General features: G+C 41.7%; 1 pseudogene; it reads left to right on the top strand.

Annotated features, from left to right (window-relative positions):
- Nucleotides 1–10828: 10828 nt before the first annotated feature.
- LOC110581697 lies at nucleotides 10829–11405 on the top strand (annotated as a pseudogene).
- The last annotated feature ends 5995 nt before the right edge of the window (nucleotides 11406–17400 follow it).

Consider the following 17400-nt stretch of genomic DNA (forward strand, 5'->3'; position numbering starts at 1 on the left):
TCAAAAAGAACAGAAACAAGGAGCGTGGGTGATGAACTTGTATCACGTTTCTGGGTCAGCTCCATCTGAGGCTCCCTGGGGGCCTGGAGAACTAGGGTTGCTGTCTTTGTACAGGTCCAAATTTGAAGAAAATGCAGCTCTAAGTTTTCTAAAGTAAGCTTTTGTCAGGTCATAGCTTTCCCTAAGTGTGGCCCTTGACCATCCCATTCAGCATAGCTGGGGGTACTTGATGACACTGTAGATTCCTGGGCCACATCCAGACACATGGAAAAACAATCGTTTGGGGTAGATCTCTGGAATCTGCATCTTAACACTAAGATTTGATAGACTGCCCTGGCATCTTCAGAGGAAGCTAGCATTAGTTAAGCTTGAAGACTGTGATTGGTACAGCCACTATGGAAAACAGTATGGAGGTTCCTCAAAATTTTAAAAATAGATATACCATATGATCCAGTAATTCCACTGCTAGGTATTTACCCAAAGAAAATGAAAACACTAATTTGAAAAGATATATGCACTTCTCTGTTTATTGCCCCATTAATTCTAATAGCCAAGATATGGAAGCAGCCCAAGTGCCCATGGATAGATGAATTAATTTAAAAAATGTACACACACACACACACACATATGCACACAATGTAATATTAACTCAGCCATAATAAAGGATGAGACCTTGCCATTTGCAACAACACAGATGGACCCAGAGGGTCCATCTTATGCTAAGTGAAATAAGTCAGACAGAGACTGTTGGACATTCCATATGATTTCACTTATATGTGGAATCTAAAAAACACAACAAATGAATAAACAAAAAGCAGAATCAGACCTATACATACAGAGAACAAACTGATGGTTGCCAGAGCAGAGGAGGTTGGAAGGATGGGCAAAACGGGTGAAGGGGAGTGGCAGATCCAGGCTTCCAGTTATGGAATGAATGAGTCACAAGGAATAAAGGGCACAGCATAGGGAATATAGTCAATAATATTGTAATAGCATTGCATGGTAACAGATGGCAACTACACTTGTGGTAAGCAGGTCATGATGTATGGAATCACTGTTATACACCTGACACTGATGTGACATTGCATGTCATATATGCTGAAATTAAATAAATAAGTAATAACAGTCCTTGGTGTGGGGAGCGGGGGGGGGGGGGGGCTTGAAGACTGTCTAGCAAGAGAGTTGAGATAGGAACATGGTATGTGATATAAAATAGGGAGCTCAAAATACTATAGTAGAGGAGATAATCAAAGGAAAGGGAATAACTATACACATGTGGAACAGTCATTAAGTGCCAAGTCTGGAGCAAGGTATCTTGCATCATTCTTCTCAACAGCCCCTAGGAAATAGATACGATTCTTCCCATCGTACAGAGAAGAAAATTAAGGTTCAAAGAGGTCATCTGGTCACACCAAATGCACACTGATTCTATTCAACATTGTACTGTGGGTTCCTAGCCAGACCACTTAAGAAAAAAAAAATAAAAGGCATCTGGATTGGAAAGGAAGAAGTAAAACTCTCTTGGCAGATGACATGGTCTTATATATAGAAACTCCCAAAGATCCTAAAGACTATTAGAATAAGCAAGTTTAGCAAGGATGTAGGATTTGATTCAACATACAAAATTCAAAAAGAATGAATTACTTGTATGTAAATTTAATAAAAGAAATATAAGACTTGTACAACGAAAATTGCAAAACCTCATTAAAAGGAATTAAAATGTTAAATAAATGGAAAGACAGCCCATGTTTATGGACTGGAAGACAATATTATTAAGGTGTTAATACTTCCCCAAATGATCTGTAGATTGAATAAAATCCCTGTCAAAATCCCAGGTGCCTTTTTTTGCTGAGGTAGACAAGCTGTTCCTAAAGTTTATGTGGAAATCCAAGGGACATAAAATAGCCAAAACAATCTTGAAAAGAACAAAGTTGGAGGACTTACACTGTCTAATTTCAAAACTCACTACAAAGCTACAATATTCAAAACAGTGTGGTACTTGCATAAAGACAGACATATAGATCAATAGGACAGAATTGAGAGTCCAGAAATAAACATGGGTTTATTTATTTATGTGGAGTTGATTTTCAACAAGAGTACAAGCCCATCCACAGGAAAAGGATAGTATCTTCAATAAATGGTGCTAGGGACAATTGCATATCCACAGGCAAAAAGAATGAGGTTGGACCCATACCTTACACAGTTCACAAATATTCACTCAAAATGGATCAAAGATCTAAATGTAAGAACTAAAACTATAAAACTATTAGAAGGAAACATAAATTTCTGTGTCCTTGGATTAGGCCATGATTTCATAGGTATGACACCAAAAGAACAATCAACCAAAAAGATGAGATAAATTGGATTTCATCAAAATTTAAAAAAAAATTGTGCCTCAAAGGACACCCAAGAAAGTGAAAAGATAACCTACAGAGTGGAGAAAAATATTTGTAAATCATATATATGAGAAGGGACCTGATTTTAAAATATATAAAGAACTCTTACAACTCAACAGTGAAAAAACAACTCATTAAAAAAATTGGCAAAGCATTCGAATAGACATTTCTCCAAAGGGGATATACAAATGGGCAATAAGCACAAGAAAATATGTTCAATATCATTAATCATTAGGGAAATACAAATCAAAACTACTAGGACAAACTACACGCACAAAGACTGCTATATAAAAGACAAGAACGAGTGTTGGTGAGGACGTGGGGAGACTGGAAGGCTCACACACTGCTGGTGGGAATGAAAATGGCACAGTTGCTATGAAAAACAGTTTGGCGATTCCTCATAAGTTAAACATAGAGTTACCATATGATCTAGCAATTCCACTTCTAGGTGTATACGCAACAAAGTTAATAATACACGTGCACACCAAAACTTGCACATACATGAATGTTCATAGCGGCATTATTCTTTATAGCTAAAATGTAGGAACAACCCAAATGTCCACCAACTGATGGATAACAAAATGTAGTGTATCCACACAATGGAATATTATTTGGCCATAAAATGGAGTAAAGTTATGATGCATGCCACAATATAGATGAACCTTGAAAACATGCCCAGAGAAAGAAGCCAGCCAGAAAAGGCTACATATTGAATGATTCCATTTGTCTGAAATGTCCAGAATAAGCAAATTCATAGAGCTAGTAAGTGAGTGGTTTCCAGGAGCTGGGGGAACTTCCAAGGGGTATGGATGGTGTTTTTTTGTTTTTTGTTTTGTTTTGTTTTTTTGTTTCTTTTAAGTCTCGAATATGTTCTGGAATTAGATAATAGGATGATCATACAACTTTGTGAATATACTAAAAGCCATTGAAGAATAAAACAAAATTGGGATAAGGATATCTATTCTGACTTCACAAAATCATCTTATATAAATAAATATGTTCTGCAAATTCTAAAAAAAAAAAAAGGAAAGAAAAAGAAATAAAACCCTTTTCACAGAAGCTGGGTGAATCCAGTTCCTGTAATTTTACTTTGGAAAACTTATCTCTCCAAAACGTGTAAGCTAATGGGAGTAGAATATCTTTGTCCAATGCCATTAACCAAGGGTGATCCTGACTCTTGTGGGGAGGACAACTTGCTAATCTGTAACCACAAATCAACCAGGAAGTACGTATTTTTTATGATCTGCTCCTTACCTAAGTATGGTATGCCAGGTCATTCAGCAGCACTCTATTAACAATCCAACTACACACAATTATTCTTACAAACAGGTAAACTTTAAGGAAACGAAACTGACCCCATAAAAGAGTTGTACATGGTTGGATCCTTAACACATAAAAGAAGTGTTCCATTGAAATACATGGCTGTACAGGATGTCAAATCCTAGAACCATTTAGATATCACTTGACTACAAAGAAGTAATTAAGTGGTCCAATAAGCACATTCAAGATTATTATGATATGACAATTTTTAGGGCACGGTCAAAGTGTCACAAGCCAGGACGTAAACACATTATCAGTCAGACTGTTACATGATAATTGGCCTTTACCTTTTGTTTATCATTGTAACTTGGCACATGTTTGTGAAGCATGTTCTATCATGACTCTCTCCCAGGGAAGCAGGGGTAAGTCCTTGAAATAGAGTGTTTATCAGAAATAAAGGGGAATTGAAGAGACAATGAAACTTAAAAATGTATCATTGTAAGTAAATGTACACCAAATGCGAAGTGATCTTTATTTTGCTCATAAAGGATATCTTTACTCCAATAAAGTACTTGGAGTTTCATTTCTCCTTCCACTGCTACCTTCCTGGTTCCGACCACTCCATCCCTTACCTGGACCACAGCCATACCCTCGTAACCTATCTCCCTTCCACCATTCTTGCTCCCTATACTCCATTCTTCACACAACAGTATGAAAATCTGAGCACGTCACTCTACTGGAAACCCTTCAATGATCTTTTCATCGTCCCCTGAATAAAACACGAACGCTGACCATGGCCACAGGATCATGCTTCCCTCAGTTTCTCTCTCCAAAATGTTCCCACTTTGGGATCAACTCCAAACTCATGAAAGAGGACACAGGAGTCAGACCCATGAAGATCAAAACATCAGTTTTATTCCTAAAAATGCTGGATTGGAAAACAGATGTGCAGTTATAATTAGACCTTCTTGGGAGCCAAAATTTCCTTGTGGAAATACAAAGACTGAGATATAGGGGTTTCATCTCCACTTACTTCAGGACCCTTTCTGTCTAGTTTCTTGATGATTGTAGAAACCAGCAAATACTTTTTCTAATACGAAACTGGCAGGTTATGGCATCATTACCACGTTAACACAATTCTTAAAACAACTGTAGAGACATTGAGCTTTCTCTCCTCTTTGATTTTTCACTTTTCTAATTCACAGGACATTTATTGTAGTGTCACTCACACTTGGTCCTTTTCTCAGGAACATATTTGGAAAACTATTAGAAATCTGATAACTGAAACATGTCATCTAGCACTGTCCCACCTCTGCTCAAACAGACCAAACAGACCAGTGAGTCAATTCCATTTAATCCTGAGTTGAGGGCAGGGTTTTATGAAATAACACGTATTGAACATTATTATCAAAATCATTCATAGACCCCAAACAGATATAATCACATTTAACTTTTAACCATTCCCACATAAAGACAAACCATGAGCTCTTAGTAGAAAATGTGGTTTGACCCCAAACACGTAATGAAACAAAACATGACCTGCAAGGTGGCTGCATAAGAAGGTAATCTATCGTGTAAACTCTCTGGTTTTAGAACACATCATGGGCTCTTGATAGAAAATGTGGTTTGACCACCAAACACATAATGAAACAAAGCATGACCTGCAAGGTGGCTGAATAAAAAGCTAATCTATCGTGTAAACTCTCTGGGTTTGGAACACATCATGTCCTTCAGGAAAAAACAAAAACAATAAAGTGTGGTCCCAGAGTTGCTTCTGTTGTTCATTCTGGACAGTCTCACATTTGCAAGTGCGGGGTGGAGGGGGGGACAGACCCCACTGTATCAACTAGAACTCCGTCTATTCCAAGTGACCAAACTGACCTAGGAAACAAACTGACCTAGAAAGAGGACTTTGGCAATTCTAGGGGTAGGTCTGGCATAGAAACGATGAAGGAGGTCAAGGGATGTCACCAGGACCTAGTTTCTCTTTTATCTTTGGGTCTACAACTTCTGCTTTGCCCTATTTTCAGACAAGCCTCTTTACTGTGGTAGCAGTTTGGTTGTTGCAGTTCCAAACCTAAATTACTATCACTTCAAATCCAGGGAAAAAGGGCAAATTTTTTCCTTCCTCAGGAGCCCCAGTCCAGGTTTTATTGTGTCCCCTTGGTTGTGGTTGAGAGGACTAGTCATTATGATCACATATGGGACCAGGCCAAGGTCACATGCTCCACCACTTTGGCTAGACTGGACAATGAGAAATAGGATCCCATAGAAGGAATCTTCAGGGACCACTCAGCTTCTTCAGGATGGCAGGCTGTGATTTTACTGTCCCTCTTAAATTTCCTATTGTGGGGGCTGTATTTCTCTGTGCAAAAAAGAGGGATGGACCCTGGGTACAAAAAAAAAAAAAAAAAAAAAAAAAACCACACCAAAAACTCACCACCCCTTTTGTAGTCTGTGCATGTCTAAAATGATCAATTGTTAAGAGAATCTTTGCTTCAGATTCGGCTTCTAGAGCCATGACAGCAGCTCCAGCTGCGAGGGAATAAGCTGGAAAAGGCCAGGGAGGCTGTGTCCAGCATCTAAACATCAAGTTCAACAACCTTTATCATCACTTAATAAGCCAGTAGCCCAAGAGACCCAGTATCCCCTGGCATGTGTGCAAGATACAAATTTCATGATCTGGAACCAAGATGCTTCTTTCATATCTAGAGAAGAAAGAAGGGCAGTGTTTCCAGTTTATAACCATTAGTGTAATTAAATTGCTTCATTATATGACTCAATGACAAGCAGGAAATCAGCATCGGCCCCTGATCCCCAAGAGGAAACATATTGTTCTGGGAAAGAAAGAAGGTGACTAGGAATACAATAGAATGTAGGAGCCAAAAAGTATTAATAATGCATTTCATGTTACAGGTTTTCAATGTGTTCATATTATTAAACTTAATAATAGGGTGATTATTTATACGAGAAGAATTTAGTTGTATCAGTCGCGATAGGCTAAAGGAAAGGAAGAGTCCTTATAATAAGGGAAAGATGTTGTCTATGCCAGAACTTTGTACTCCTTAATTTTTAATTCATCTAACATTGCAGGATTGTTTCCATTTCACGCTTAGGTCAGTCGAAGCAGGAGGCATTTTGTGAAATTCCTTAAGCCACTGATAAAGCAGAAGCTTCTAAAAAAAAAAACCAAACCCAAGTTCCTTAGGGCCCAGACCGCAGAAGACAGTACCATGCTGTTTCTGCTTTAAAAACGTTCCTTTTCCTCTTTGTCTCTCATCCTGATATCAATGCTAAAGGACAGTTTCAAATTTTTGTAATGGATGTTGAGGTTTGTGTGATGCTAGTTCACAGTTGCAAGCAACTGAAACTTACGCCATACGATTGATTCTCACAGAATTTCTGGTGATGATGCAGAAGGCGGCTTGGAAACTGAGCAGGAGCAAGGGGGGTGGGGGTCGCAGCATGGACCACAACCCAAAACCAGCCACAAACCCTCTGGTTGAGGACCCTCTTGCCATTGCCACTGAGCACTCCGATGCCACTGGATTATAGTTGGATAAAACAGGATGCCTAGTTAAGTTTGAATTTTAAGGAAAGAATGCATGAGTTTTTAAAAGTGTAACTGTGTTGCATGCAATATTTGAAATAGACTGAAAAAATTATACTAAAAGTTATTTGGGTTTTTTTTTTTCTGAAATTCAAATTTAATTGCACTCTCATTTGCTGAACCTGGCAACCCTCTACTAAATGTATGTGCTATTGCCACCTCTGTCCTTGGAAACCAGCCACCATAACCACTCAAACAGATTTTTCAGGCCATTACTGGCTCTTGGCCTCATGGGTTCCAAAATGAACCTCACTGAAACAGTTATGTGTGATCGGCGGAGCCTCTGTTCCATGCCCCTGCTCCGCCTTTGAGGAAGGTCAGAGAGCTGATGGTGTCTCCATTGTTTGTGGAAAGCGGCCTCTGTCTTCCACTAAGTCTCAAATTCCTCAGACATGGAGGGGGGCGGTAGTGAGGTTCAGATACTGGGGGAGAAAAAAAGATCAAGGCCTACTCTATTTTTCTTTAACATAAATTCCTCCTCTTTTTCATTGTCTAATGGCCGGTGAGTTGGGGGCCAGGCAGGATAATATAATTCTCTTTGCTAGTGACTGGTTCAAGAACCCAGATCTAAGCCAGTTAGCATAGGGTATGCTCTTGGCCACAAGGACTTTTGCAGGATTGGCCATGTGATCCAGTCTGGATCAAGGAGATGAGAGGAAAGCACTAGAAGATTCTAGGGAAAGTTACCTTATTCCTGAGACTTACGTTAAAAAATGATCTCATCTTCCTCCGGTTATTGTTTTGGGTGCTGGAGAGGCCTGAAAATCCTGCGCCATCTTGCTTCCAGCCCGAGATAAAGAACAGAGAGAGAAAAAAAAGCAGAAAGCCTCATGGCACCCGCAGAGAAGTCGAGTTGGAACCACTGGATTCAGTCCCCTGACGCCTGTCCTACAACTGGACATTCAGTTCTGGGCACCAAGACATTTTTGTTTGGCTTAAGCAACATCAAGTCGGGGGTTCTCGTACTTATAGCCAAAAACAACCCAACTGAAAAAGAAGGATTCATGAATATGCGAGCCAGTTTTGTAAGCTTGTTATTTGTTGAATTCTGAAAGCTCAGCATAATGTGTTTTGATTGAACTAGAAATTATTGCTATTATGAAATTGTGAGGCAAAGATTAGTATTTAAATTAATGCAACACAAACAACTAGAGAGCAGCTTCATTAAGCCAGGGAGAGAAGTGGTTTATGATTAGTGCCAGATTCTTGCTCTTTTTGCATGAATGCCCTGAGGATGAGCCAGCCTCTCGGGGAGTACCCTCTGAAGAGAGAAACATTTAAATTCCTGGAAGGGCCAGCAGTACAAACATAAGCAAGATTTCGGAAAACATTTCCCACCCTCTTTCTTTCTTCATGAGGTGGACAGCTGCTTCTTTGGCCTGCCTAGCAACCCTCCCCCCCTCTTTGGGTGATGACACCCGGCTTTTCTTTAGGATACTCTCTCCCCCCCATTTCATGTCATCCCGTTGGGACCAGTCATCCAGGTGCCACATCTGCTCCTACCCTGAGGCCCAAGGGTGGGCATGTGACTTCAGACCAAACTCTCTCAAAGAACGTAGCTCTCTAGGGAGTGATGCAAGAGGGAGACTCACTGGAATCACTCCTAAAGGGACCATTCATGGGTCCAGGCTCTTGATATCCCTGGAAATGCCTGATTCCAGTCCTTTCTGAGGCTTGATTCTGGAGGCCTCCCCAGTGGTTTTGTGTCAGGTAACCAGAGCGAATTTCGCTTGCACGCTGTCAAAAGCCTTAGCCGACACACTCCACCGAAACAACCCTTGACCACACCACACCTTTATTTAGGAGCTACCTTCTTAATTTTTATGAGGCACGTATATCAATCTTTTTATAATAACTCCCATCATATGCCCAAGTTATCATATAATCAATTATTGACACCAATTTTATTGGGAACTAACATATTGGAAATGACAGTTAACTTTAAGGATTTATTCGAAAAACACATGGCAGTTATCATGTCCAAGGCATTGTTTATTTGCTTAATCCTCATGATAATCTAGTGAGGTAAATACTATCATTATCCCCATTTTACAGATTTTGAAACTGGAGCACAGAAAGGTTAAGTAACATGCCAGCCTGATTCCAGGTGGTGCTCTGGATGCACTGCGTAAGATCTGGCATCATCAGAAAGCTGAGGCAAACTACAAAACTGACTTCTAATGCATAAGATCAGTCCTATGTAAAAGCATCTTGATGACAGAATGTCTTCTAGTCCAGGGGCGCCTGGATGGCTCAGTCATTAAGCGTCTGCCTTCAGCTCAGGTCATGATCCCAGGGTCCTGGGGATCGAGCCCCGCATCAGGCTCCCTGCTCCGCGGGAGGCCTGCTTCTCCCTCTCCCTCTCCCCCTGCTTGTGTTCCCTCTCTCGCTGTCTCTCTCTCTGTCAAATAAATAAATAAAATCTTAAAAAAAAAAAAAAAAAGAATGTCTTCTAGTCCAGAAGCAAGAAAGGATAAACAGTTGGCTGAGGCCCCTGGGTTCCAACTTTCAATTTTTGAACCAGATGAAAACTGCTTAGGATTTCCAGGGGAAAAATCCTCATCTAATTAGTTAGCAAGCACAAACTAAGTCCAAACACCTGCTGCTGTTTTTCTTTCACTGTTCGCCAGGTGTTCCACGAGCAGCCTCAGATCAGTAAGTAATTACAATGGAGGCTGAATAGAATTAATTATATAACTTTAACTTACTAGGTTTATTTCCATTAAAATTGCCCCATAAAACTGCGATATTTTAAAGGCTGCCATAGAAAAGGGGACCGCAGAGGACTAAAGCCTTTTTTACATTTGACTCAGCTATGAGTCCTGCTCATATCACCATAGTTAAACTCTAGTAAATATCTAAGGGGTTCTTCGCCCATTCATTCAACTAAACCTACAAAGTACCTGCTAAGTGCCAAGCACTGACCTGGCTACTGGGATTACGGCAGGGAACGAGCAGTCGGAACTCCTGGCCGTTATGGCCCTTACTTAGAGTTCTTGTGGGGAGCTGTAATTCCAAAGACCACAAAATTGAAAAAGCCTGAATTTCTCCTGGCTCTTGATTGTTTCCATTGCTACAGTGAATGAAAGGATGGGTTCGCCCGAGGGCTATGCTGAGTCTGAGTCCGTGCAAGGTTAGCTGGCCTCGTACTTCCCAAGGGGCCCAAGGGAAGGACACTGTGGCTAACAGACTGCTTGGCAGAGGCCATAGTATCACGATTCGTTATTGCCTGCCCAGGATTTCACACGAATATGCCCTCCGCTTCATATATGCTAACACGCTTCTCAAACAACCTAAGATCTCAAAGCAGAAGCACTGCATCTCCTCAGACTGCTGCCTCAGCCTTGTCGTCTCTTCTCTTGTCCCCGTTCCCAAAGGCATACCCTTCCCCGAACCCCACACCTGGGGCATGAACTTCCTGTCCGAAGACTATAAAGACTGACTAGTGTGAAAATGAAAAACCAAGAACTGATGGCTTGGTCTCAAAATACCCACCAGTCTATTATTTCAGGGGAGTTCATTTCAGAAGGAAAATGGGTCAAGCTTGGGAAAAACAACTCACATGGCTCCTTACTGGTACAGCAAGAGGCTGGGACACCGTGAAACACACACCAGGAGAGGACAGTCAACTGGTGGTGTGGGGTGGTTCCATGGCTGCAAAGAACTCACTCTTCGTGATGAATGTATCCGGCAAAGCCGTTCCAGCCACCAGTGGGGAGGCTGATGCCTAGAACTCCCCGCAGGTGTCATAGCTGACGATGGAAGCCCAGAATCTGCAGCTTCTCTTCAGGAGCTTGAGGAAGACACTGGCTGTGAAGGTGACCTTGCTGAAAGGATGGATGCAGGTCTGTCACACTGTACTGATCACACATGATGACAAGAACTACTAATGGAGATGAGGCTGAAAACGTTTAAGTCCTAAGCCAAAACCAGGGGATGGAGCATTTGTGGAAATGATTTCTTTACCAAGGAATGACCTGCTGAAGAGAACCAATACTCTGGTGGCTGAAGGACATCCAATAATGGACGCCAGCAGCTGTTCCTGGGCTCTGGCACCAAACCATGCAAATGTGAAGCTGTTTGAAGTGCCCTTCCTGGAACTGGAAGGCCAAAGGACAGAGGCCATATGTTTTTTGTAAATGAGACCACCAGACCTCCTTCACTAAGACTGTGTTCCACTTAGTTTCACATAGATTTGAAATGAGCTTTTTCATAAAATAAAAGCAGCACAGAATGCAATCAATCAATCAATCAATCAATCAATCAATTTGCCGAGGTACCTCTTTTCACATCTTAACTTCTCTGGAATTGAGGGGTGTCTTAGAAGCCATGGTCTCTCCTAGGTGCGGTCTGCAGGGTATGGTAGTGATGGGGACATTGTCTACAATACACACTTGGGCATGGCTGTTTATGTTTTCAGCATTTCAGTTGAATTATGAGCGTTGCTACTGCATGTGCTGAGTTATTTGTTATTTGTAACAGCTTCCTGGTTCTTGCTTGAAACATTCTGTTGACATCTGCTGCTAAGATCATCTTGCAGAATGGGTGCCAGTGACAGGAAAGAAAGTCTCCCAGATAGCGGAGGGAGCAGTTGAGGCATGCATAGGGGAGAGCTTCTTTGGGAAATGCTGCTTGGCTCATCCTACGATGGAACAGGGGCTGGTTTTGCTTGGAAAAAGCCTCAGTGATAAGAAAACATTGGGTTCTAGCTTAATTGGTAGGTTTTTCTTCAATCGTATACGAGGTGTCTTACAATCAAGGGCCACTTGGAGTCGATAAAATACAAATTATTATGCTCACTTTATAGATGAGAAAGCTGAGACGCAATCATGTGAATTAAGTTGCCGCAAACCCCACAGCTAGTAAGTGGCAGAGCCAGGATTTTCTCCTGAATTGTGCAGTTGATTTAAGGTCTAAACACTCAGGTAACCCTTGTACTATACTATTCTTTGGTACTCATGCAGCTGATCAAGGAAGGCTATTGTGATTTACTCCAATTAGCCAACCGAGTCATTGGGTACCCCATATATTGGGGACAGGTCCAGCAGTGAGCAAGGACTTGGAGCTACCCTCACGGAGTGCATAACTTAATAAGGGAATAGGTCTTAATTACATAACAGGAATAAATGGAAAGTTGCAACATGCGGTAACAGAAAGGAGAACCATAGAGTGCTATTCAAATATAAAATGAGGGGCCCCTTTTCCTTTTTTTTTTAAAGATTTTATTTATTTATTAGAGAGAGAGTGTGTGCTAGAGTGAGCATGAGCAGGGGTAGGGGCAGAGGGAGCATCAGACTCCCTGCTGGGTGCAGAGCCTGACTCAGGCTTGATCCAATGACCCTGAGATCACAACCTGAGCTAAAATCAAGAGTCGGACACTCAACTGACTGAGCCATCCAAGCACCCCAAGGGGCCCCTTTTCAATCTGGGAAATCAGAGGCGGCTTCCTGGAAGAAGACTCCTTTGAGTAAAGGTAAATAGGCAAAAAGGTGGGAGGGAAGAACATCCCAGCAAGAGGAAACAACATGTGAAAAAGGCCTTGTGGTGGGGAAGAGGTTAGCACCTTCTCAAACTAGAAAGAAGCCAGAGTGGCTACAGTGAGTAGCCATGCACACACAGATGGGGGCCAGAGTGTTCTGGGAGGAAGGTAGAGAAGTAGGTTGGGGTAAGATCATGCAGAGCCCTGTAGCCATGTTAGGATTTAAGTCTTCATCCTGAAAGCAGTGATATTCTCCCAGAGTCTCATTGTCCTATATTGTTCCCTAGCTCTATTTCAGTAAATCTGAAACTGTCTCAAAATCTGATTCATTCTCTGTGGGTGAGAATAATTTTTCTGGAAGCCCTTGATAAGCAGCTATACTGTATAATGTACAATTATTTCCCCTGCTATTTAAAACAGATCTCGTTGCTTGCTCTGGCTCAGCATATGATGAAACTTAGCCATAAATAAGGGAGATTTAAAACTGAATTTAGATATGGTCCTAGGATGTCTCAGTCTGTTTGGGCTGCTATCACAAAATTCCCCAGATGGGGTGGCTTGTAAACAACAGAAATTTATTGCTCACAGTTCTGGAGGCTGGAAGTCGGAGATCAGGGCACAGGCATGGCTGGGTGAGGGCCCTCTTCTCGGGGACAGACTTCTATTCTCACATGGTGGAAGGAGCTGGGAGCTCTGTGGGGTCCCTTTTATGAGTGCTCTACCCTCAGGACCTAGTCACCTCTCAAAGGACCCACCTTTGGTAATGGTATTTCAACATACGAATTCGGAAGGGGACACCAACACTCAGACCATAGCAATGGTTCTCCAGACTTGTAAATTAGTATGTATAGAAAGATAGTTGAAACAAAGTTTGTTTGCCTATGTGTAAACATGTGGCATAGAGAGATGTATGCAATGTACTGAGATCATATATATTAAACATACCATATTTAATTCAAAGACGCACATTTTTTTCATTGAAATTATGACGTGTCTTACAACTAAATACACATCTTATGTGTCACGTATGCATTGTCAGCATCTTTTCTTTCTTGGTGATATGTAAAATAATAGTCTCACAGTTGGTAGTGTCTCAGATACAATAAAGTAGAATGTCCAAGAGTCAAGTTCATAGAAGCAGAGCCAAAGAGAGGTATTGGGGTTTACATAATTTACTGAGAAGTGCTCTTTCCAAAAAGCCTGTAAGGGAGGGAGTGCAGCAGGAGAGGGAAGGAACAGAGCTATAAGCAGGGTCTCAAGTCAAGACTAGCCTCTAGCTGATCCATAGGAAGTGGGTTCTGAAGCATAAGCCCATCACGGTTTTACTCTCTTGAGGAAAGAGGCCTTCTGTGTCACCCAATTAGCTAGTCATTGACTACGGGCTGCTTTTAGAGGGGTTATAACCTCTTGGGCAAGGGGTTTTCATCAGCCAAGGGTAATCCTCAGAAGAAGCGAGGCTTCTTCTGAGGATTAGAAGGATGGCTGGAAGCCATCATCAGCCAATAGTCACAACAACTGAGAGGTGGGGACCTTCACTTGGTGTAGGGGATCTGAGGGACATTACAGCATCCACTAGAGGAATCCTGCTCAGCTTCAAGGTTCACAGTGCCCACAGAGTAGAAACCAGCTGCTCTCAAGAAGAATCATCATTACCCTGTCATAGTGTGGTTTGCAATGTCCTCAGTGATATCCTTAGAGTTAGACTCGTCACCAAGTATCCTAGGGCTGTTTCTTCCAGGTCTCCTGAGGACAGGGCATTGAGATGCTGTCAGAAGTCACAACCGCTACAGGCACAGAGCTACTGATCCACATGTGGCCAATCTGGCTCCCAAAGGAACTCCCAGACTCTTAGCATCCCAGGAGTGGCAAGAGGTGGGTGGGTGGAGCTTAGCCCAGAGATGAAAGCAGAAAGCAAGTGGGAATGTGTGTTCTGTCCCCTGTCCCACCTTTCTAGAATCCTGTCCCCCCTCCTAGCATCCTTTTCTCTACCCACATCACCACCACCCTCCCTCTGCCTGATCTCTAACTTTGAACTGTTCTCAGGATGTTTCTTACTTTCCTTTTTCCCCCCAAGGAACTTACCTTAAAAAAAAAAAAAAAGTGTTACTTAGGAATTTTATGTGTTACCACCTGGGTATATTTGCATTTTAAAGACCACTGGCAGAGGATACTGTTAACCATAAGGAAATGAATAACTACTGGTGTAATTCAAAGCATCTGGAGTCCTTTCAATTATTCAACATGGACAAGCTCCCCATACGAACTACCAACCTGGGGTGAGTGAGTAAAGAGACAGAGAAAAGTTGGGAAGATCTAACTCTGTTCTCTCATTTTGGCACATGGACCAATCCATGCCGCTAGCCTTAGCTAATTCTCTCTCTCTTCCTGTATCTTGGCTTTTTTTTGCACAAAAGAGTGGCCAGAGGGATGGCATTCCCAGGCCCAATCAACGGCATACACAAGGATGGGATAATTCCAATATATTAATTTTCCCCATTGCAGTGATACCAACAATAGCAACAATGACACAACAATCACTGTATGTTTTCTAGGTGTCAGGTCCCTTTTGATCCCCAAGCCTTGTGAAAGAGTGGTCAGTGGACTTTCTGGTTAATTAGAGCTAAACCTCCACCTTTGGATCCTTTTTACCTTAATCGGTTTGAGTACACATTTGAGCTGACCTAGAAATGAATGTGAAAATGATGAGAAAAAAATACTTTGACCAATGTAGTCTTTCCTAGACTGAGACTTAGCATGGGGGACATTCTGGCTCAATTAAAAGAGATGTAATAAGGCAGAGAGGGATGGGGTCCTAAGGATACGGAGCTGTAAGGAAGCTTAGAGTTCCAACTTTCTCATTGTACAGATGAAAAAAATTATATACCAGGTAAACTGTCTAAAGCCACAGAGCTCCAAGAAGACTTGGTGGTAGGGGGGTGGGGTCGGGGAGGTGACATGGTTATAAAAGCAGGTGCCAACAAGGACTTTGCTAGATTTAAGTGAAGATATTTTAATACAGAAATAGAAGTTTAATAATGACTGCAGTTAAATTAAGCTAGGAACAAATAAGGACAAAGACTAGTGAATGACTTCTGTCTGATGAGTATTCATTTGCCGAGAGTACATTAGCAATCATTCTGAACTCTTTTCCTGAGCAGGTGGTGAGAAGGGCGAGCATCACCTCATGGAGATATGTTACCCAAAGTGGATGCCTGTGATTAGGGCACACAGCCAATAGAACATCTTGGTGAAAAATGTGGGAAGAACAGTTTTTATGTGAAAACTGTTCTTTACTATTTTAAGAAGGAAGTGGCTAGTGTTTCTTATCTACCCAGATTTAGTCTATCAGTGATTTATGAAAGATAGTGTACAATCCACCAGTCACCTCCAAAGGATAATTTTTGGTCTTATCCAACCAACTGTGGTTAAATGTCATCAGCTTTATGAAAGGCACTGAAACACTGAATGTTTCTCTCTCTTTTTTTTTTTTAAAGATTTTACTTATTTATTTGACAGAGAGAGAGAACAAGTAGGCAGAGAGGCAGGCTGAGGGAGAGGGAGAAGCAGGCTCCCTGCTGAGCAGGGAGCCCGATGTGGGACTTGATCCAGGACCCTGGGATCATGACCTGAGCCGAAGGCAGGCGCTTAACCGGCTGAGCCACCCAGGCGCCCCAACACTGAACATTTCTAACACTTCAGTCTTTGGAAGTCTAGAAGACGAGTACTCTTTATTGCACATTTTACTAGAGCCCCTTGGAGAATGAAAAAGAAGTCAAAAATTAAAAATAAATAAAGCATATGTTCACATGCTCAAAGAGATTATAATCTGGCTGCAACAGCAGCAGGAAAAGCAAAATCATCCTTACCACCATCATTAACACCCTTGAATACTTGCTATGGATAGATACCATACAAAACACAGCATGTACATCATTCCACTTAATACTCGCATTGACCTTTAGGAGGTTCTATTATAACCCGATTTACTGATGAGAAAACTGAGACCCAGAGAGGCTTCCAGCTTGGCAGTGCCTGAGTCATAAGTGCAAACCCAAGTCTGTCTGACTTTAGAGCCTGTGATCCTTCTATCACTGCACACTGCCCTCACAAGAAAGCTTTACAGCAAAGCATGGTGACTGTCAACCTGATTAATAGAGACAGAACTGGCCCCAACACAGAGTAGATTTGTTCTTGGCTGCTGCTACTATTTATTCTGCCTCGTTTTGGATTCAGTACACCAACGTCTCATCCTCATAATGCGATTTGTGTGGGAGCAGATTATAGACTTGTAAAGTATATAGAAGCCATGCAGTGTGTGACTTGTTATTATACGTGTTAAAGACAAGATAGATAATAATGCAGACATGTTTTGCTCCTTCTGACAGGTCTAGTTTATGGATTATGAATTAAATGTGAGCACATTGTCTTTCCTCCTTCCAAACCTGCATTTCCAAGTAGGAATAGAAATGTATTCTTGATCTTAGCTGAAATCTTTGAGTTTCCTGTGTGCGTCTGGGCAGCAGTCATCCATCCAATAGTTACCAAGCCTTTACTAAGTGCTTGGTGATGTCCTCAGTACTGCACACACAAGGATGGAAAACCACAGCCTTTGTCCTTAGGGAGCTGAGTCTCATTGGAGACAGACATAAACTTGC

This window comes from Neomonachus schauinslandi, chromosome 13 (genome assembly GCF_002201575.2).
Source record: "Neomonachus schauinslandi chromosome 13, ASM220157v2, whole genome shotgun sequence".
NCBI lineage: Eukaryota > Metazoa > Chordata > Mammalia > Carnivora > Phocidae > Neomonachus > Neomonachus schauinslandi.